The sequence below is a fragment of the Panthera tigris genome, chromosome A2, assembly GCF_018350195.1.
Source record: "Panthera tigris isolate Pti1 chromosome A2, P.tigris_Pti1_mat1.1, whole genome shotgun sequence".
In the NCBI taxonomy this organism is placed as follows: Eukaryota; Metazoa; Chordata; class Mammalia; order Carnivora; family Felidae; genus Panthera; species Panthera tigris.
In genome coordinates, this window is record NC_056661.1 from 103,839,052 (window position 1) to 103,861,546 (window position 22,495).

The 22,495-nt window shown below is 35.6% G+C and overlaps 1 protein-coding gene across 2 annotated transcripts in view; it reads right to left on the reverse strand.

Moving 5' to 3' along the window:
- Positions 1-22,495, reverse strand: part of THSD7A (thrombospondin type 1 domain containing 7A) — a 437,882-nt gene that overhangs the window by 265,579 nt on the left and 149,808 nt on the right. The gene's annotated exons all lie outside the window — the stretch shown is intronic.

Sequence of the window (22,495 nt, forward strand, 5' to 3'; positions counted from 1 at the left end):
CCAAATTAATTTTTTCTCATCTCCCCAGTGAAGGATAAAGATGGGCAAGAAAATTAAAATTTAACTAAAGAACTCTTATGACTTTCTGTATGTTAAAGGGTTTTTGGGAGTTTTAATCAATTCATTTGTTTCCTAAATAGAAACTATTGGGGATTATATAGCTGTTTTATGGAACACTTAAGTCAGTGGCTTTAGAATGAAGTTTGAGCTTTTTAGCTTAGAATCCTTCTTAGCATAAACTGAAACCTTCTTATTTGCACATTTTTTTTAATTACAAAAGGAATTCCAGTGTTTTGAGAGATGTTTCAATTTGTGAAATTGAGAATTATTTTGGAGTTTTAAACAAAATGATCATATATAATTTCATGATTTTCAAAATATGGTCCATGGAATTTGAGGGACTATTTGGCATAGCCTAGAGTCATCTTCAACAGGTGGTATCAGAAGGTGTGGACCAGCATAAAGGATTGGGCTCTAGGGTCCCCAGCCAAACTCCACTGCCCTTCTGCATCACTGTTGTTATAAGAAAAGCTCCGTTATTATTATTTATTTATACATATGCTGATATTATGCATAAGATTTTGTCAGATATGAGACTTCTGCTGGAAAGTGAAAACCATGAAACGAAGCCAACAGATTCACTCCAATGATGAGAAAAACAGGTGACAAGAAGGGGAAGTGATTTTCCAAGTTCACATCTTGAACGAATAAAAAAAAAATTATGCTGGATTTCAGATTCTTGCCCTGACTTATAGTCTAGCCTAGATCTGATTTATGATCAGATTTATGATTTAGCCTAGATCTCAGAGCTTGAGACTTAGATATTCCTATGCAAAATGATTAATCTAGAAAGAATGCAATAAGAAGAATGTGTTCATTATGTGCAAACATTTAATTTTGTTTAACTAGGAACATGTTTACAATTTGATGATGCCAACTTCATTACAAATGGAATAAAGGAGTTGTAAACAGGGCAGTATTTTCAGTCAATATCCTTTCTAATAATTATTGCATGAAACTATGAATTGGATATTTGGCATACCCATTTCACTACTTTATGAAGTTCACATGTAGAGTTATAAGGGACTTAAAATACATTTAGGGAAATAGTCTTAGCAGAGTGATGTCAAAACTTTATGAGCTAAGAAAGTCAGTGAGTTTTCTACAACTGACATCATGCAATATCTGATGATATCTTAATTTTATTTTTAATTTGTCAAAGGGAATTATATGTTCATGTGTCTTGATGCTCTGAGAAATTTTCTAAATATACAGTTTGGGAATCTAAACCTAGATGCTTTTCAAAGGAACACAGGGATATGTATAAAATTTTAGATTTAATCCCATACATCTTTGGTATTTTTTCCTCTTTCCTACTGTGCTTAAAACAATAATCTCTATTTCCCACTCTAAACAAAGAATATAAAGGTATATTTATGTTGGACCATCAAGTTAGGAGCAAACCATATATGCACATATAAATTTCAAAGTGTAAGTGTCTTGAAATAACCCAGAGTCTAAACCCCAGAGGCAATTAAGCAAAATTCCTTGATGTTTTATTGTTTTCCAATCTTTGATGTTAATTATGAGATTGGACTAATGAATCAGATTAGGACTATTAAGAAGCTAGTCTCTTTTTAAAGTTTAAATTTATATTCCACTTAGGTATACAGTGTAATATTAGTTTCAGGTATGCAATTTAGTGATTCAATACTTATAACACTCAGCCATCATCACAAGTGGCACTCCTTAATCCTAATCACCTATGTAATCCATCACCACACCCTCCCCCCAACATTCCTTCTGGTAACTATTAGTTTGTTCTCTATAGTTAAGAGTGTGTTTCTTGGTTTGCCTTTATTTCTCTTTTCCCTGTGCTTGTTTGTTTCTTAAATTTCACATATGAATGAAATCACATAGTATTTCTCTTTTTCCTACTGAGTTGCTTCACTTAGTATAATACTCTTCAGCTCCATCCACGTCATTGCAAATGGCAAGATTTTATTCTTTTATATGGCTAATATTCTATTATGTGTGTGTGTGTGTCACATCTTCCTTATTCACTCATCTTCCTCATTCATCCATTCATTCATCATTCATTCATTCATTCATTCATGAGACATTTGGGCTCTTTCATAATTTGGCTATTATAGATAATGCTGCTATAAACATAGGGAAGTATGTATCCCTCTGAATTAGTATTTTTGTATTCTTTGGGTAAATACTTAGCAGTACAACTGCTGGATCATAGAGTAGTTCTATTTTTAACTTCCTGAGAAACTTTCATACTCTTTTCCAAAGTAGATGCACAGTTTGCATTCCCAACAGCAGTGCAAGAGGGTTCTCCCTTTCCCCACATCCTTGAAGTATGGTTAGAGAGAACATACCTCAACATAATAAAGGCCATATATTAAATACCCAGAGTTAATGTCATCCTCAATGTGGAAAAACTGAGAGGTATTGCTCTATGGTCAGGAAAAAGACAGTGATGCCCAATCTTACCACTGTTATTTAACATAGTACTATAAGTCTTAACCACAGCAATCAGACATCAAAAAGAAGCAAAAGGGGAGTACCTGGGTGGCTCAGTTGGTTAAGCGCCTGACTTTGGCTCAGGTCATGATCTCACAGCTTGTGAGTTCGAGCCCCGTGTCGGACTCTGTGCTGACAGCTCAGAGCCTGGAGTCTGTTTCAGATTCTATGTCTCCCTCTTCCCTGTGCCCCTCCCCTGCTTGCACTCTGTCTCTCTCTCTCTCTCACTCAAAAATAAATAAACTTAAAAAAAAATTTTAATTAAAAAAAATAAAAGGCATCCAAATCAGCAAGGACAAAGTGAAATTTTCCCTATTTGCAAATGACATGATACTCTATATAAAAAATGCAAAAGACTCCACCAAAAAACTGCTAGAAGTGATACACAAATTCAACAGCTGTAGGATACAAAATCAACATACAAAAATCTATTGCATTTCTATATAACAATAATGAAGCAGCAGAAAGAGAAATTAAGGAACCAATCCCATTTACAATTGCACCAAAAACAGTAAGATACCCAGGAATCAACCTAACCCAAGAGGTGAAAGACCTGTGCTCTGAAAAATATAAAACATTGATGAAAGAAACTGAAGATGACACAAATAATGGAAAGACATTTGATGCTCATGGATTGGGAGAACAAACTGTTAAAATGTCTCTACTACCCAAAGGAATCTACACATTTAATGCAAGCCCTGTCAAAATACCACCAGCATTTTTCACACAGCTAGAACCATCCTCAAGTTTATATGGAATTACAAAAGGATACCAAATAGCCAGAGCAATCTAGAAAAAGCAAAGCAAAGCTAGAGGTGTCAAAATTCCAGGCTTCAAGCTGTATTACAAAGCTGTAGCAATCAAAACAGTATGGTACCAGCGCACACACACACACACACACACACACACACACACACACACACACACACAAACATAGATCAATGAAACAAAAAAGAAAATAGAGTTATGAAACCCCAACTATATGGTCAGTTGATCTTAAACAAAGCAGGAAAGAATATCCAATGGGAAAAAGACTATCTTCAACAAATAGCATCAGGAAAACTGGAAAGCAACATCGAAAGAATGAAACTGGACCACATTCTTACACCATACACAAAAATAAATTCAAAATGGATGAAAGACCTGAATGTGAGACCTGAAACCATACAAATACTAGAGGAGAACACAGGCAGTTACTTCTTTGTCATTGGCCATAGCAGCTTCTTTCTAGATGTGCCTTCTGAGGCAAGGGAAACAAAAGCAAAAATAAACTATTGGATCTACATCAAGACAAAAAGCTTATGCAGAGTGAAGGAAACAATCAACAAAACTAACATGCAACCTATGGAATGGGAGAAGATATTTGCAAATGGCATATCTAATAAACAGTATCCAAAATCTATAAAAAACTTATCAAACTCAACACCCCCAAAAATAATCCAACGAAAAACTGGCAGAAGACATGAACGGACATTTTCCCAAAGAAGACATCCAGATGGCCAACAGACATGAGAAGATGCTCAACATCACTGATCATCAGGGAAATACAAATCACAACCACAGTGCAGTATCACCTCATATTTGTCAGAATAGCTAAAGTCAACAATACAAGAAGTGAGGCCTTTATCCTCAAAGTACAAACAACAACAAAAAATTCATAGCAAAGCTATAAATTTGGAACTTATTTGGACTTTAAATATAGGTTTAGGTACTATTAATGGGTGCATTTTAATTGATTAAAACTAATATTTTATTATAGAAATCTTAATACAAAGTGTGAAATTATTTCAAGTCTGCTAGTTACTGCTGAGTAAGGAAATACACCTACCAAAACCAAAACCTCCAAAATTATGAAGCAGAACTATGTAACAGTAGGTAATTATTAAGTTTTAAAAATACCCTAGAAAAGAAATGACAAAGATATTAAACTTACAAGCCAAGTTATAGCTACAACTCCAGGCTTACATCTAAATTTATTAAAAATAAAAGTGTATGATGGTTATTTTGAAAATGACTCATGGTTTACTAATACTGTATTGGAGAGAGTTCCCTTTAGACATATTCTCAGAATATGTGTTTCTCACATTATGTTTAACACAATTTCAATCAATTGATTGAATAACTGTTTGCCTATTGCATTAGACTGACTCTATGACCCCTACAGTAGAGAATTTGCCGGTCTTCTGCAACATTTGGATTGATTATGTTTTAATTTTCAGGTCTGGCTTTTGTATGAATTTCAACTGTTTTGCTCAGAAAAAAGAGAATTAAGTTTTCAGACCATAATATTCAAAGCATTTACATGACTGATGTCAATGCCAGGAGAAGGAAAGAAATCGAGTTCAAGAAAATTTCTATACTATTTCATATACAGTAAAAATGAGCAAGCAATTCTAAAGTTTAGATAACTACTAAAGGCATACATTCTAAATACAATACAACTGAATTTCTTTCCAAAATCTATTACCATAGATTCTATTAACCAGCTATTCACAGACAACACTCTTGGGTGTATTTTATTCCAAGTATATTTACATTGAGAACCAGGAGATAGGGTATCCCCAGAAAATTCCATGGAGATCTACAAAAATACTCACTAGGTAAGGTAAAATAAAATGCATGAAGGCACCAGTGAAAGTAGAGGTGGCAATTTTACCACAGTTGAACCTGAAAAAGCTCATTTGCTTTGCAGACTTTGACTGCTGTCTTATCTTTTCACTGCACCTTGGGTATTGCATGTGTGTCCAATTAATAGACCTCTTCAAAAAAAAACCCACATCTTTACCATTGTACACCCGACGAAGGACTGTCTACTTCTGTCCTCCAGTCTTAAAATAATCACACACTGAACAGAAAGGAGACCACATCTAAAACTGTTCTTGACAGCTAAGAATTGTGAACCCAATTAGCTACCATGTTGCAAGAAAAACAAATGTTTGAAAGTGCAATTGGGAAGCACAATATGCAAACTCTATCAAGAAAAATATGAAGTCCTCTCCCAAGTACAATATGAGAATGTGATATTTACCTCCTATGTGTCTGCATAAATGTTAAACTGGACCCTTATAGCTCGTATTACCAGGAATGGGAAGTAGCAGTGTTGGAAAGGTGGTGTGTGTGTGTGTGTGTGTGTGTGTGTGTGTGTAGGGATGTTCACTTTTTAACAAGAACAGAAATATTTCCTTATTTCATTTATTGTTCTTGTTCATGATTACATAGGGGGAACTTGGAATCTAACGGAAAAAAAAAAACAAAGGATAACCAGCTTTCTGCTTAAGGTCTTGGATAATATCTCTTTATGAATGGAAATGTATTCCTACATACAGATTTGTAGGATTGTGCTCGTTCAGTATCATGCAATACTTTTCTAGGATTTAGGTCAATGAATATACATAGAATACTTAGCTTGACAGATTTTATGTAAATTGAGAAATGTCACTAAAAAGAAGTTAAAGCAACTATTTACACACCCCAAATATTTATGTAATCGACAGACTCACAATACAAATATATTTACTTGTAACTGTTGCAGAATTACATTTCGCAAAAACAAATTTCAAGGAGTGCTACTTGGCTTAGTTTTCCATACAGTAGTACTTCAAATATAATTGTTAATTCACTTCCCAAAATTGTTCATAAAATAATGAATTTATTTTTATTCCTGCTAAACAGGATTTTATAACATGTTTATTCTCTTTATGTCATTCAAAAGTCTCTATTTTAGTCCACAAAAGGTGGCCTTCTAAATTTAAAATTAGTATTTGGCCCACCATATTCAATATTGACTACTTCCAAGACTACTTATTGTATGTCAAGGGCATGAGAACAATAAAAGTTTGAGTCTATAAAAGGATACATTATTGACAGGTGGCCAGCAACTGTTCCAAAGAGCCTTATAAAAGATAAACACTATAAAAGAAGCATGAGAAAATTATGCAAACTACTTTCTGCCCTTGTTTGCCATAAAACTCTCAACTGAGCTAGTTTCTTGTTTGACTAAATGTGTTTGCATCCTTCAAATGAGAGAGTGCATTTTCCCTCCTGGATTTGGTTATGGAACAGCATGTCCTAGTTTGCCAAGATCAAGAAGTGTACAAGCAGCTTAGTAACATACTGAATTCTATGTCATAAATGCTGTGCAATATCCTATTTTCAAATCCACAATTCACAGAATTTTTAAAAATTCTATTTGTTTTTACTCAAGCAAATCAGCATATGAAAAGTAAGAAATCAAGACTAGCAGGAAGAAAAATTCCTCACAAATCCCACGAACTAAAGGCAACTAGTCATATATTTGCTGCCATCCTATTAGGCAATTAAAATATATTTAAATAAATTTGGGATCTTGCTATAAGTTGTTTTATATTGTGCATTTTTATTTAACAGTATGTTATAAAAAGAATTCCATTTTAATAGATGTGAGGGAGGCCTCAGATACACACACACACACACACACACACACACACACACACACACAGACTGGACCCACTGGAGAGTTAATCCTGTTTGCTCTTCATAGTTGTACAATTAGATCTATACATGGTTGCATACTATGTTGTATCAATTTGCCATGATTTATCTAACATAGTCTATTTGTACATATTTAGATCTTTTCCCCAAGTGTTTCAAACATTATAGAGAATGCTACAATGAACATCTATTGTACACAGGTCAGGTAATTCAGTCAAAGTTTTGCAAATTTTCAAGCCTTTGGTACATCTAGTATGGCAGAAGAGCTCACCAAAATGTCCCAGGTTTCCCTTCCACCAGCAATTACTGAGTATATTTTCTCCCTGATATCTACAGACTGTGATTTCTCCAGATTTGGACTTCCATTGGGGAAATCTTATGTACCCCTTTCTTTGCAGGTTCCATCCTTTGACTCTTTTAACTATAAAGACAGTGTTTATTCCTTTAAATCCAATCCTTTGAGTCCTGTGGCCTCCAGAAAGTCCTCAAGCTTTTGGAGAATTGATGTTATCCTTTCCCTTTCTCAGCATTGAAACATAATTTTGCTTATTTTGAACTCATTTGATCATTTCAAAGGATTTTTCTGTGGGTAGAAGCAAACACCTTGACTTAAATGGTCTTGAAATTGTTTCACAGATTGGTAATCCAAATGCCCGGCATACTGTGCCATTGGTTATCATACCACTTGATTTAATTATGAACATGTTGTCTGTCTAGGAGACCCCTCCGTACATATTTATGAGCACAAAACAGATAAAATTTTGATTAACTTACTGACCTAAAGTAGATGAAAATTCTTTAAAAAGTAAAACAAAAGGAGAGCTCATAGCTTCTTTGACTTGAGTTTTAATTTCATTTTAATTTAAAATATAACTCTCAAATGACAAATCAGTTTGGTGAATGAGGAGAGATCACTGTAAGTCAAGATGAGCTTTCATCTTCAATAAGTAATTAAAATTTAATAAAAAATATATAAGAATATAAAATTAAATGTACAAAATTAGAATAAGCTCTTTAAATCTGATGAGACAATGAATGAAGAATCAGTGATAGGAGAGATGATTTTATAGTTGTCAAATATATTATGTCCCTATCATGTTTTTTGTCTCATAAGAAAGTTACTTAGCCTCTCTGGATCTTGGTTTCCCCCATTTGTAAAATACAGTATAAACCGTATCATTAACTTCCATCGTCTTGTAATGCTATGAGAAACAAAGACTGAGTTATCAACATTATGAGAAATATTGGAGCACCTGGCTTAGTGGGTTAAGCATCCAACTTGGGCTCAGAACATAATCTTACAGTTGTTGAGTTCAAGCCCTGCATCAGGTGTGTGCTGACAGTGTGAAGCCTGGAGCCTGCTTCAGATTCTCTCTCTCTCTCTCTCTCTCTCTCTCTCTCTCTCTCTCGGCCCCTCCCCCATTCACACTCTGTCTCTCTCTCTCTCTCAAAAATGAATATGTTAAAATTAAAAAAAATTATTATGAGAAATATTTATAATAAAGTTGTTTTTTTTCCTCATGCAAAAAAGACTTTCATTTTTACGTGACTTAGTATTTTAAAGTCTGTATGCATCAGTGATGATTTCTTTAAGCTAGATTCCAATGAGGTGAATAACTGGGTGAAAGGGTATTGAGAATTTTAAAGTTTTTAAATACATGTTGCTTAACTGAGTTTTCTGAGAAACTTGTGGAAATATAATCATGACACCCTAATCGGCATTGTTACTATAAATATTTTTGTTACTTTAATAAATACAAATCCGGGGCGCCTGGGTGGCTCAGTCGGTTGGGCGTCCGACTTCAGCTCAGGTCACGATCTCACGGTCTGTGAGTTCGAGCCCCGCGTCGGGCTCTGGGCTGATGGCTCAGAGCCTGGAGCCTGCTTCCGATTCTGTGTCTCCCTCTCTCTCTGCCCCTCCCCCATTCATGCTCTGTGTCTCTCTGTCTCAAAAATAAATAAACGTTAAAAAAAAATTTTTTTTTAAATAAATACAAATCCATTAAAAAATTTTTTTTAATGTTTATTTTTGAGAGAGAGGGAGAGAGACAGAACTCAAGGAGGGGAGAGACAGAGAGAGACAGAAACACAGTCTGAAGGAGGCTCCATGGTCTGAGCTGTCAGCACAGAACCAATACAGGGCTCGAACCCACAAACCATGAGATCATGACCTGAGCTGAAGACGGAAGCTTAACTGACTGAACCACCTAGGTGCCCCCCAGTTCACTATTGTTTTAATTGAATTCTTATTAGATATGACCTTGAACATAATTATTTCCTCTTCTGTGATTTGTTCAATTAGTTTATTTTCCAGTGATATCATGGCTCTTTATCTTAATACAGTTTGTTGGTGCTATTAACATTCTCTATGCCCTTTAAAAATGTAGTATGTTCTCTTTCCTACTTTTTTGGTTACGATGATTTTTATGTTTTCAATATGCAAGCTTCTCACTAACACAATCTTATGCTTCTTCCATTGCTTTTAGGCTGAAAAATATCTTCAAGTACAAAGATATAAATAGACATTACTCGTTAAATTATACAAAACTTCCATTCTCTTTATAGATTCATTTAAAACATCTATATTAAACCCATCAGGATTTTATTTTGAGTATGTTTAAAGGCAAACTTTGAACATTTTATTTTCTCCATAGTTAGGTAATTTTACCAAGAATACACAAAACTATTATTTTAAGGTACTCACTAGCATCAAAACATGGAAATGAGAACGGCTTAAATACTTCATCCCTAGATTTTATTTCTGTATTTCATTTTATTGCCATACTTTGTTATTACTATATTTTATTTATTTGTACAGTATACAGTATACTTCCACATCTATAATCTCATTTGATTTTTATATCATGTTAGACATGAATAGATTATTATATTACAGAGTAGGTTTAATCTTTTAAGACTAGAGAAAAATATAAAGCCATAAATGGCCCAAATATTTCTATTGTTTCATAGGATGCAGTTAAACATCCAAAAAAAGAAAAGTTATATTAGCTATATGTGACGAATCCAGATGGAGAATTCATGTTGCCATAATGAAGAGTCCTTAACTTTTGAATAATGTCCCATTCAAGTACTGGGATGCCCAAACTAATTTCTTAAGGAAAAGTATTCTTCAAGATAATAAACTACGAAGTCAGGGTTTCCCTTCCAAGCTTATAAAATTTGTTAGACCTTCAACTACAACACAACAAAATGGCGCACTAACAGCATTAATGTATATCAACATTAAAAACACCTACTTGAGCAGTTGCACTGCCATTCTACAAAACAATATTTAACTCCACTCCCCTATTTCCCCAAAATAACAAAAAAAAACACCTGATGTTTGTATGAGATTCCATTACACATGTAATTGGCAACAAAATATATATAAAATACAAATAGAAATTGCTGATCATAAAAATATGTAAACTCCATAGACTTGAAGATATGCCAATTCATTAATTTAATCTTTCCTACCTTGCTCTAGAGAATGGCTTTAAGGTAACAACATCAAATTTACTCTGAGTATATGCTGTCATTGGTTCTGTCTTATCATTGACACTAAAGCATGGCAATGAGCGTTATAGAATGATTCCTTCAAAAATGTGAAACATGTAAAAATTTCTAAGCATACCTTAGATCTTTGGTTACAATGGTCTCAAAGTCAGATACCTTTGAAGAATGTACATATTCAACAGTCTGAGCTCAATGGCTCTAAAGGAACTAAGTCAATAGGGTTTTTGGAGATATGGGATCCTATCATTTATAATTCTTACTTCATCCCAGAGAACTTTGAAATAAATAGTAAGTGAGGTCTTCATATAGCCAATCAAATTAAAAGCTTGCTGTCTTGTCTTGGATTATCCCAAAAGTAGAACTTGAGAGCAAAGCTTGTATGAAAGTAGTTTATTTCAAAAGTGATTCCACAGAGATCCCCATATAAAAGAGTTAGATGCAAAGGAAGCCTAGGCAAAGTGTTTACATAATTTATTTGATATTATGGACCCATATGGGCCTGATCCTTATCTCCCAAATATTCCATTTCCATTGCACAGTGGATTTTTATTATGTGTAGTCAACCATTTTATTTGATGAGTTTCATAACAGCCAGCTCAGGATATAAAACTTCAGTCAGGGTCAGCTGGTGTCCAATGTGCAATATCTATTAGGACACAACAGCAAGCCAGGATCTGGATGTGGGTGTTATATACTATTTTTTTTCTCCTAAAGGTAAATCTCTGTAGAAAGCATGGTTTTGCTCCCAAAACATAGTTGTTTATGCTGCAATTCTCCAATTAAAGGTAGCCGGAGATTCCAATTGGAGAATTGCAGCATAAACAACTATGTTTTGGGAGCAAAACCATGCTCTCTCAGAAATCTGTCTAATAACATCAGATCTTCTGGGCCATTACGACCTGGCTAGCTTAGCAGCTTGCACCATAGCCTGGATCTGTTATCCAGAGGTCTCTACTGCAGGATCCATTCAAATCTGGCAGTCTTCCTACCAATAAATAGACAGTGGTAATATCCCCAAGTATGATACATGCTCCTTTCAGAATACAAAAAGGCTGTGGTGTAGCCAGCCTCCAAAATAGCCCCCAATGATCCCTGCTTTTGGTATTCATGCCTTTCTATATAGTTCGCTCAAAACCTGAATAGAATTGACTTGTGGAACCACTAAGATGTAACAGGAACACTGGTATGTGGTATAAAAGTCTAGGTCAAAAAAGCTACTAGGGCTCCTGACTTGCCTTCTTTTGGTTAATTCTGGGAGAGGCAGCTATAATAGCGTGAGGATACTTGAAGAGCCTTTCATAAAAGAAAGTGAGATCTCCTGCCAACACCCATGGGCCTGACCCATGAACTCTTTGGAAGCAGATCCATCAGCACCAGGAAAGCCCTCAGATGACTGCAGGCCTGGCCAATGTCTCGACCACAGCCTCCTAAGATACCTTGAGAAAGACCTACCCAGCTAAGCCACTTCCAAATTTCTAACACACAACAAATGTGAGATAATAAATATTGATTGGTTATAATCTGAATTTTCAGGCAATGTGCTATGTACAGTGGTTACCTAACTCAGACTATGGAACCTGGAATAGGTATACTGCCACACCAAAAATCTAAAATATGGGAGTGGCATGCTGGAACTGTGCAGGGCAGAAGCTGGAAGGATGAGGAGGAAAGTGTTAGTAAAAGCCAAAGGTACATTGAAAAGGCTGTAAGAAGGCAGCTTATGGTGAATGCCAGCAAGGACTTCAAAAGAAGTGAGGAGAGTATTACTGGAAACTTATCATGGCAGAAAGACCAGCAAAATTGTCACCTACAGTAATGTATAAAGCAGCAAGTATTTCTAATGGACTGGGTGATCTAAGATTTCCAGTCAGTGTATTGAGGGTACCATCTGTTTTTTCTGATTAGGGAAGCTCTAATACTTGGGGCATGTCATGAATGCAGTGGACCAGTGTGCTATTCTGAGGAATGTCAAGACATTCATGGTCCCTGCCAACTATATTTTGACAAAAGGCAGAAGTGTTAATTTGGCTCAGGAGTGAGGGAGTGAATGCATCTGCTGTACATTCTCAAGTAAAAACAAACAGCTTTTAGTTCTTTTCACTAATGGAATTTGAGAAAAAAAAAACGCCCTTGCTAGATCAGTATCTCCACATGAAATGCCAAAAACTGTGTTGATTTGTTCTAGTTTAGATACCACATCCCTCATAGCAGCTGCAATCGGGCCTAACACTTGGCTAAGTGTACAGGAGCTTGCTTTCATCTTTCATGATTTATCCAGTTTACTTTTACTTTTTTTCATGGGCCATACAGGTCACTTGGACAGGTATATAATGCGAAACCACCTCTCCCACATCTTTAAAAAAATTTTTTTAATGTTTTATTTATTTTTGAGAGAGAGACAGAGTATGAGCAAGGGAGGGGCTGAAAGAGAGAGGTGGAGGCACAGAATCAGAAGCAGGCTCCAGGCTCTGAGCTGTCAGCACAGAGCCCGACGCAGGGCTTGAACTCGTGAACTGTGAGATCATGACCTGAACCGAAGTCAGACACTTAACCGACGGAACCACCCAGGCACCCCTATCCTGCATCTTTTAAATGTTGGACGTGGCAGTAATTTCTGGAATTCCTCCCAGGACATTATGTGAGAGCTTAATAGAAAAAGCTTCAGTAGCTATCTACATTTCACCTCACAGCATCAAAAAGAGTCTTAGCAGTCAGTAGTAAGCTACTCCATGCCAACCTAGCAGATGAGAAAGCAAAAGATTTATCCACTTTTCCCTATTCCCCATCAGTCATGAATGCCCCCAGGATCATTAACATTAACTTCCTCACAACTTCAAGGTGTGCACGAATGAAAGCTGGATGGGTTTCTGCAGGCATCTTGCACTACAATGTCAGAGAGGCTCTGGGAAAGTAGGCTGCTCAGCCAGTAGTAAGTTTGCACCTGTGTCAATCTGGTTAAACCTGTGTAAAACTGGAAGTCACAAAAGTGACTTGGAGATGGAGCCCAGAGGATTTGAAATGGCACACAATGACATCCGATGCATAGCAAATGGTGAAGGGTTTCCTTTTGTTTTCCTTCTAAAAAGGCCAGACCAAAGCCATCTATTTTTCTACGAACAATATGCCTTCAGGACAAAATTGCTAAAGGCTGACAATGTCTGAATTTTTATCATATTTATTCATTCAACAGGTAGCTAGTACGATGTATGATGAGGGAGGCAAGCGAGATAGGTATGTATTACAATAAGAAAGCACTACAAAAGGTGGAAAAAACTCAAATATCCATCAATGAATAGATGAGTAAACAAAATGCTGTAAATTCATATTATGACTCAGCCTTAAAAGGAAATGAAATTCTGACACACAGTGCAACATGGATGAGCTCTGAAAACTTATGCTAAGTAAAATATGCCAGACACAAAAGGACAAATACCGTATGATCCACTATATGAGGTACCTAGAACGGCCAGTTTAACAGAAACAAAAGGTAGAATGTTACTAGGGGCTGAGGGGGGTTGGGAAGGAGGAATTACTGTTTAAAGGTAGAAACTTTCAGTTTGGGATGACAAAAAAGTTCTGGAGATTGATAATGGAATGGTTGTGCAATAATGTGAATGTACTTCATGCCACAGAATTGTTCATCTGAAAGTGGTGACATGACAAATTTTATGTGATGTGTATTTCACAATAAAAAAGACATATGGGACATCTGGGTGGCTCAGTCAGTTAAGTGTCCCACTTTGGCTCAGGTCATGATTTCACAGTCCGTGAGTTCGAGCCCCACGTTGGGCTCCATGCTGACAGCTCAGAGCCTGGAGCCTTTTTCAGATTCTGTGTCTCCCACTCTCTTTCTGCCCCTCCTCATTCATTCATTCATTCTCATTCTCATTCTCTCTCTCTCTTTCTCTCTCTCTCAGAAATAAAATAAAACATCTAAAAAAAAAGACACATAACATGCCAACAAATTCTAGCCAACATTTTTTTATATTCCCATCTACAACCCTCTGAAACAGAAAATCTTTCTGGATAGAACAACATGGTGCTAAGGTTCTAAGAAGTTACTGCCAAGTTCAAAGCCTTGGGGAATTCTTAAATTCCTTAGATGTAGAAGCAATCTGAGATCTTCAGGCAAAAATGGAAGGGTCAATTATAGATGTGATAGACTTTTCCTTGTTTTATTAACAATTTTATTAAACACTGAAAAAAGAAAGAGTGGCTCAGAGATGCCTATCACTATCATCTTCGGTCTAGTACCTCCCATATTAAATAGGTAGTTATCATTAGAAATAACATATTCTAGGGGCGCCTGGGTGGCTCAGTCGGTTGAGCATCCGACTTCAGCTCAGGTCACGATCTCGCGGTCTGTGAGTTCGAGCCCCGCGTCGGGCTCTGGGCTAATGGCTCAGAGCCTGGAGCCTGCTTCCGATTCTGTGTCTCCCTCTCTCTCTGCCCCTGCCCTGTTCATGCTCTCTCTGTCTCAAAAATAAATAAAACGTTAAAAAAAAAACAAACTAAAAAAAAAAAAGAAATAACATATTCTAAGTTTTTTCTTCTGATGATGTTATATTGTTAACTGCATATCTCAACTGGAATATAGTTTTAGCCAATAATGTGAAATTGTGGATATAGTCTACCAAAAATGGAAAATAAAAATGAAATGGAAGTAATAAACTTTTGGTGTCTGTGTGGTTTTCTTTACATGTCTAGAGACATTTTATTCTTTGATTCTTTAGGACGTTTTTAGCCATATTCTAGTTAACAAATTATATCTACTTATATATATAGATCTATATATATGTATATATGGTAACAAATATATATGTGCCTGTCACTTTTTATTTTTATAAAGCTTGTTTTACATGTTATTTATTACATTTTAGTATCTCCTTGCATATAGCAAGCCATTCTTGATACTGGAGTGGAGTGGTTTCATTACAATTTTTAAGGACAACAAATTCCTTTTATCTTTATACTGTTTTTTAATCTTCAGACTTAAAAAGACTACTGTTACAGACTTAGGAAACTGAGAAGTAGGACTTCTTTATAAGACACTGTAAGCCTTCCTTCATGGTTACCTTAAATCAATAGCCATATGCATTGCTGTGTATTTTTACAGTCTCCATATAACTTCTATCCCACTAAATGATGTAATTACAAAGAGTCAGAAAATTAAGCTATTCAAATACTTCAAATGTTAAATTTCCAACACACTAATTGGTATGCATATGAATGTAAATGTGAAGTATATATAAATATTCTTTTTAAATACAAATGGTTTTTGCTACCAAATTACTTCATCTGAAAATGAACACTTCATCTGAATCCAAGTTAATCTTTCCAAAAAAGTGTGTCCAAGGATCTTGCGTGTATGGCTTAGGGTAGTCATTAGCAATATTAGTAAATTAGAAATGTGTATTAAACCTTAGATTGTTATTTCCGTAAGGGGTAAACATTAGCTGAATTTTGTAAAGTTAAACATAAACTCAAAATTATAAGATGCTAGGAAAAATAATCAGTAGGTAATCAATCAGTGGAAAATACAAATGTAAACTGCTTCAATTTCCGAAAAGGTGAATTGAGGAATATAATTTTTCACTAGGATCTTCCTAATATTGATAATAAAACATAATCCATAAACATGCCTAACTTTCCTAAGACACAGATTATTTGATCAGCATTTTTCACATAGTAATTTATTGTGGGAAATACGGCATATGTAAGAAAGCCTTAAGTTGTTATAAAATGCAAAGCCCTGAGTGTATTTGGTCAATGTGGAGCATTTCTAACTGCTGAAAAGACGTGTCCTCTAGTGATAAAATCAGGTCATCAGTTTTATCTTCAAAGAAATGTCACCAATACAGCAGTGTTGAAGATGCATATGATTTTGTTAAATGTTTTTTAATAACTGTGGATACTACATCTTAGGAAAAGTTTTGAGTTTGAAACACTAACATCTTATTCAAAATTAGAGAGTCAGAAATGAACATCTATTTTCCGATTTGTGTGCCTTTGCACATTTGTTCTGTGTTTGGGTATAAATTTCTCCTTGGACACTAATTTACCCTGGCTGACAAATTTCACAAGTATTAAATAGCCATAATTTAAAAATCATATTATATTAATACCAGTTTATGAGGCCAATCCATACTACAAGACACATCATTAGTCTTTTTGAAGACACATGTTAATGTAATATTTTTTTTGCCTGATTAAAAATCACAGTGAGGATGCATTTTAAAAACATAATATACACCAGTTGAAATTAACTCAGGGCATTAATGCACATGGCTTCACTGAGTAACTGGTTCCAAGAGTATGAAAGAGAATCAACTAAGGCAGATGGTTAGATGAGGAATATGGAGGCTGATAATTGCATATTCATGGAAACTGTAAAATTTAAAACCAAAGGACAACCCTAGCGATAAAGAGTGTAACATTTTATAGCCAAGATCCTAAGTCCATTAAAAGTTAAACGCAAGCTATACAGTGATTAACCAAGCCAGCATTAGGAACCCAAGTGTCCTAACTTGCAGCTCAGTCCTCTGACATTCTACCTCAGGACACTGATTCACATGAACAGCTCATAGGGTGGAACTGTGTATTTCAAACTCTAGTTATAAGTTATCAAAGCGATCTTAGGCTTTGTAAGTAATTATGAAATCATAAGCAAAAATTGTTATTATCTTGCCATCTGTGATGTGTAAGGATCCACAGAGATTGTGTAATGCAGTCTTTCTTCACCTTATGCTCTTTCAGCCTCAGAGGAAACACTTCTAGTCAGAAGAGCTCACCGTTTAGCAAAGTTGCCCATTCTGGTGATGGACAGCGTTAGTTGAATTGTCTTCCCTCTATTCCTAGAAAATTTTCCTCCTTAAGAATTCTAGTCTAACTTCTTCCTGACAGCTTTTCAAATGTTTTAAAATTCCATACTAAGTAATAACATTTTTTCTTTCGTATTCCTAGTAAGACTTCTGTCTGATCACTACACTTGTTGCTTCTCTGTGCTACTTGTCAGATGATACAATATCATAGAACAATCTGGGAACTCATAAAGAAAACAAAAGAGCAGACAAATAATAAATGAAATACCTGACCACATATCTGTTATTCTTACTGAGATTTAAAACAAGAGCAAATAACCTCATATCCATTTCAACATGATGAGTCTCGCACTAAGGCTTTTTAAATACTGTCAACTCCTCTCACACACATTCTGCCAAGGTTCAGACTTTCCTGATTTACACTGTGCTGCGAAGTACATTTACTTTCTAGGGCCACTCTTTTGGTAATGGCTTGACCAACTCAGTCCCATACGGACAAGGGCACAGACTGAAAATCCCACGCCCGAATACCTATTTCTTCAATGAATCCTATCCAGAGGCAGACTGGAGGAACTAGATGTAACTCTCACCTCTGAGCTCTTCCAGATTCCTTACTCAGGAACCTTCACTGACTCAGGTTTTTGAGGGGCCATGCATTCAGACATCACGCCCAAACCTTTTTCTCTCAGAAGGCTGTAGTTCCACTGCATGGTCCAGAATTGATAGTTTTTAGTTTACATTTGAAGATAAATGTTCTTAGTACATATTTGTATGCTTTGACATAATGTGTATACAATGCTATGAAGGGATAACAGTGAATGCACAGCAAACACTTTTTACATCTATATGCATCAATTTAGTATTCTTTTGGTAGACAGAAATGAGAATTATTTAAATCAAAATTACTCTCATAAATTTTGAAGCAATTCCAGTGCTAAAAATGTTCTGAGCATTTTATACTGAATGCTCATTATGTGCCAGAGTACAAAGGTCATAGGGGCTCACAGTTCACAGATGGTCTCCATGCTAAATAGGACATACCAGAGGGACAGAGAAAACTTGCATTTGGATTACCTAGACTGTGTTCCCTACTAGAATTTAATTTTTTATTTTTAAAATTGTGTTTTATTGTGGTAAAAAACACCAAAAGTGAGATAAATTTCTTAACAAATTTTAAGTGTATAATACATTATTTTTTTTACCATAGGTACAAAGTTGTACAATAATCTCTAGAACTTATTCATGTTGCTTAACTGAAACTTTATGCCCAGTGACTCATAGCTCCCTATTTTCCCCTTCCTCCAACCCCTGGCAACCACCATTCAACTCTCTGCCTCCATGACTGACTATTTTAGATATCTCCATTCTATACCACATTTTCTTTATCCATTCTTCTGTTGATGCACATTAGGTGTTTTCCACATCTTGGCTGTTGTGCTGCCACTTCTCCAAAGAAGACATACAGATGGCCAACAGGTATATGCAAAAATGTCCAATGTCACTATTCATCAGGCAAATGCAAATGAAAACCACAATGAGATATCACCTCACACTCGAGAGGAAGGCTAATGTCAAAAAAAAAAAACAAACAATACATGTGGTGAGGATGTGGAAAAAACAGAACCCATACACAATGTTGGTGGGAATCCAAAATGTCAGGTACTATGGAAAACAGTAAAGAGGTTCCTCAAAAAACTTAAAAGAAAATTACCACATGATCCAGCACTCCCACTTCTGGGTATTTATTCAAAAAATGTGATATCAGAATCTCAAAGGCATATCAGCAGAGAACATTTTTAATGATAATATTTCTGATTTATTGACTTTGGCTCCAGGCATTAGTGTAGATCACCTGTTTTCTTAAAATGAGTGTGTCAATCTGTGTAATTATCTAATACCGATGACCCCATTCATATCAGTATCTGGTTAATTAAAGAATTCCATTAAAATTATTTTAATAAATATTATGAGTGCCTACAATTTTAAGTACATAGAGGTCTGTGACAACCTAGAGAATCAGTTAGGATTATATCTCTCTTCATTCACCCATGAACTTCTCAAGTTGAAAAATACCTGAAATTAGAGGTAAGTAGAATTTTCCTCTGTATTATTGAAAAACTGTAATTGTAACATCCAAGAAGTTTTTAATGTAGACAAAGGATGAGCACTATTATCTTCATTTTAAAATGACAGAAAAAATATAATTAACTACCGATCATTCACAATAAATTCTGAGGTAAATTCTGTGTAACCCAATTGTGGAAACTGCCATGTGGTAAATTTCATACAGCATTCTGTCAGCATGATTTCGAAGAGTAGGGATGAGAAGACTTACACTTGAGCAATGCAGCCTTAATAATATGCTTTAAATCACAGCTCCTTGCCATATATCACAAGCTGACATGTAATAATTACAAGCAGCAGAGTTAGCCTTGTGAATTCCAGTCAGAGGAGGAACAATAGGTGCAATGAGAGCCCAGAGAAGGAAGACATTACAGTCTTAGTGGGGGACTCACAGCTTGATGGAAACAATGGAATTTGAGTTGGATGGCTACAAATGGAAATGCAAAGAGATTTATGGTTGGACAAATACAAGTGTGGGTGTAGAGAATCTGAGGAACAGGGAACAGCATGAACAAAAACAGGAAATGCAGAATGAATGTATGAATAGGCACAAGGAGCATATATATGAAAAAGAAAAAGGGCTTGGAGATAGGTTAGGAAAGGCCATGGAAACTGTAGGGGAATCCTAGCTTACTATATGTTATAATACCTTACTATACACAAAGCCTTTCAATAACGGGCTTTAATCGTGCTCAGTAATTTTCTTCTCATGTTATGCAGGTTTAAGAGGATATCTTGCATCTATCCTGCATATTTTGACGTACTGTTAACCTGCATTCTACACTGTTCACCAAATATTTTGTGTATGCAAACCTATTTCTTGAATAAGATTTTCAACCATTCAGAGACAGGAGTTTTGTCATGTTTCTTTTGTAGTTCTCACTGCAGAGCCAGACTGCCAATAAAAGTAATTCAGAAAGTCCTTTCCAGAGTACATTTGAGATATAATTGGTGTTGCTCCTTAATAAATACTTGGTGAGCTGCAAGAGATAGCAAAAGATGGCTGTTTCCAGAAACCTTCAAAGGAAAAGGTTGTGAATTTAAAATAAAATAGTTCGACATACTGCATGAATTATCAAGAGACTAGAAAATAGAGTACCTAGCAATGGAGGTCAAGGTTATATTATACTCAAAAAAGTGACAGTAATGAAAGTCAAGCACTAGATATCATGGCCACCCTGTCAGTATCAACATGGGACCCTCAGTCAGGGAGTCCAACATCAAAAATGCATCAATTGCAGGGCTAATTGGTGAGAAAAACGAGCTTGTAGTTTACAGAAATTTGTAAATAAAAACACTCCAAGATTCAACCAGCTGCTAAAGGACATTAGACATTAAAGTGTAAAGTGACTCTTTCTTTATAAGATCAAACTACTTATGATTATTAGAGATAAGATTTAACTCCACAAACTGTAGTATTATAATCCTTCTGATTTACCTTCTTTTTTCCTGAGGTTGTCACTGGAAGGAAGCACGTTTATCACATATATTTTATTTTAGACCTTTTTTTCGTCACTTGCTAATATGTTTAAGATGACTGCAAGAAGTGATGGAATTCAAATTAGTTTCTCCACACAGGCCTCCTTTCACTCTGATGGTGCTAATGGTTGACTCATTATTTCAGTGGCATTTTCTTCCATGTCACCATGTCTCTCTGAGGGTGTGTTTCATTTTTATAATTGCTATCATCCTGAAGCATCCTGGATTCTCCAGTGACAAGCACTGCCCCTAAGATTTGAGATTCACAGCTCTCCCAGGAAACCTCAATCTCTTAGAGGGTTATTTTTTTTAATCCATTTTGCCAAAGGCTGAATTTTTATCTGTAGATAAGCAGTTTTCAAAATTTTGTGCCACAAAAAAATTCTTCTGATAAGTTCTTTGATATCTTACAGTTTTCCTGACATAGGGAATTACAAAGCAGTGCCTACTGGTGGTGGAATTCCTTTATCTCTGAATTTTCTGTAGCTCCTAGAAAACATGAAGCTGCTCTTAAAAAGAAAATAAGCACACATAAGATGAACCACAAGGTATTTTAAGATCCTTAGCACAATTCGGAGTGCTTGGCTGGCTTTGTCAGTTAAGCATCAGATTTCACCTGAAGTCATAATCTCAAGGTTTGTGAATTCAAGCCCCATGTAGGGCTCTGTGCAGACAGTTCACATTCTGGAGCCTGCTTCGGCTTCTGTGTATCCCTCTTTCTGCCCCTCCCCGGCTCACATTCTATCTCTCTCTCAAAAATAAATAAACATTAAAAAAAAAAAAGGTTCTTAGCACAACTGGATAGAATGCTGTATGCCTAAAATGATGAGTGAAAAAAAAGGAAAGTTATCAAGTATGAATATATTTCTTAGCACTTACACTGCACATTTTGGAGGTATTTCCAATATATATATATATATACATATAATATATATATATATATATATATATATATATATATATATATATACATACACACACACACACACATATACACACACACACCCCCACACACACAAACACACACACACACACACACACACACGTGTGTGTGTGTGTGTGTGTGTGTGTGTCATAATTTAGGTTTTGAACTCATTCAAATTAAAAAAAAAACTTGTCTTTTATTAATCTCCAGCTCTTCTAGTTACTACCCACTTCTCACTGAGTTCCTAATTATGCAAATGCTTAATCATGACTATTGTGGGATCCGTGTGACTATGGTAGGTATTTGTTTGATTACAATAGGTTACTAATGTACTAAAAGGCACTACAGCAATCGATATTCACACCTAGAATTCTAAAACTGCAGGCCATTCATCCATTTTTGCCCACCTCAAATCTATTCCTTTCACTGAGCAGCCAGAAGGGGCTTTTCAACCAACAAATCTGTTCATGTCGCCATCTTGCTTAGAACTATTTGATAATTTCCTATGTTCTTAGGCTAAAGCAAAACTTCTTAGCATGATCTATAAATTCCACTAGGATTTGACCTGTACCTCTCTCTCCAAGACTGTCTTGTATCTTGCTTCCTCTAATACCGTGCTCTTCTAGCC